Source organism: Priapulus caudatus, unplaced genomic scaffold (genome assembly GCF_000485595.1).
Source record: "Priapulus caudatus unplaced genomic scaffold, Priapulus_caudatus-5.0.1 Scaffold503, whole genome shotgun sequence".
In the NCBI taxonomy this organism is placed as follows: Eukaryota; Metazoa; Priapulida; class Priapulimorpha; order Priapulimorphida; family Priapulidae; genus Priapulus; species Priapulus caudatus.
Window position 1 is genome coordinate 126,267 of NW_014577564.1, and position 1,958 is coordinate 128,224.

Genomic DNA, 1,958 nt, shown 5'->3' on the forward strand with positions numbered 1-1,958 from the left:
TGTGGTTGTGTGTGCGTTGTGCGTGTGTTGTGCGCGCGTTGTGTGCGGTGCGTGCGTTGCGTGTCGTGCGTGGCGTGTGCGGGTCTCTCTTCTCTCTCTCTCTGTGTATGCGCGCATGCGTTCTTGTGGTAGTGCAATCGCGTGTGCGGTGGAATGTGTTTGTGGTGTGTGTGCTGGCTGCGTGCTGTTCCTCTCTGCGTTGCGCGTTTGCTGCATGTGCGGGCGGTATTTTCTTGGTGTGTGTGTTTGTCGTGTGTACATAACTCGTTTTGTGATTGTGTACTGCGGCGCGCGGATGTTGTCGATGTGTGTTGAGTGTGCTTGGTCGAATAACGGCCAGTAAGTGTGGGTCGGCTAGAATCGTAGCTGATGGAGTGATCATTCGTGTGTAGTTGTAGCCGCGTGCTCGTTGTGCGTATGTTTCGAGACATTCAGGTGGACTGTGGCCCATAACAACAGATCCATTACGGCGCGCGCTGTGGCGTCGTTGTAGTGGCGAGTGGCTCGCCGGGTGGGTGTGAGCGATAGTAAGTGCAGTTACGCGTTTTGATTTCCTTGCTGTCGGCCGGTTTCAGGATGTCATTTCACCTTGTTACGCTAGGCGTTTACGCAGTCGCGCGAGGCTGTCCCCCTCGTTTACAGCAAAGTCGACAGTTTGAGAATAACGATGCGAAGAATTTTTTCGTGATGCCAAGTGCGTGGCACGTACTTGTCAGTGTTAGCACTCTCCGTATGCTCAGCTTGTACATTGGGTGGAGGTCTACCTTTCGTGCGACCGACACGTCATTTCTTTTTTTCACTTCTACTGTCACGCGCCGCGTCTCGGCGGATTAAGCAGGTCTGATTAAAATAAGATCATGAGTTTATTTTTACTAGTATTGCGGCGAGCTCAGGCTGCTATTGAATGATGAGCTGGTCGATCGATTGGAAAGAGGATAGATGGAAAATTGCTTCGGTCGAACAATTTAGGCTATAGTTAGGTTATAAATTCAATGCGAATGTTATGGTATCTGCTGGCTCTAGGGCAGATATACTTTATGTTACTGTATTGCCTACGTGTATACATAATAATTTCTCGCAAATTTCCATTATCGCAGCTTAAAACGGGTTATATTTAAAATCTTAAAAGTTTGTCGTAAGGAGACTGTAAGATGATAGTATAATATATATACTATAATATATATATATTCTCACGCGGCCACCCCGTTGTTTTCATGCTGCTAGAAAAAAATAGAATTCTACCATGGCATTTATAATCCTATGCGTTGGAGCGAGCTAGACTAGATTGTGACAGATATCTTTCGGGAATATTAGAATGCCGTACGAATATCTGCGACGTGCCTGCTGTAACCGAGCTTATGTAATGTCATATATTGTATTATTGATTTTGTTTTCAATTATCAGCCATGACGTGAAATATATTGTGTCTATAGCAAATTAACGGGGGCATGGGTGGTATATAGCATGCAAATAATGTGTTATCTGCGATTTTTAGAGAGATATTACGGACAATGATATTGCAGGTGAAGCCGTAGGTAGATGCGGGTGTTACTAGACGGCTGAGAGACATGTGAGAGCTAGCTCGTTCATCGGGCATATTAGCATGTTATTTTTATGTATATGTATTAGTTAGTATTTTCAATTTGAATGTCTTTTTTGGAATATGAGATGTATTTCTATAACGAGACCACTTGTTGTAATACCAGGTGTGGAGATAATGGATATAGATATGGATATGATTGAATTCTGCAATATGGTTATTGATGTCGCGTTATGGTTCTCATAGTATTGAAGGTATGATTCAGGCCGCGCGGCATTTTAACAATATATAAGGATGTACGTAGTTATGTTATAGGTTAGATTTGATTATTATATTTGCTTAGATAGCTAAATCGAAATAAAAAAAAAACCTGTAGGGTACTATATCATGGTTATTGGTTTTTTCAATGAACAAATAT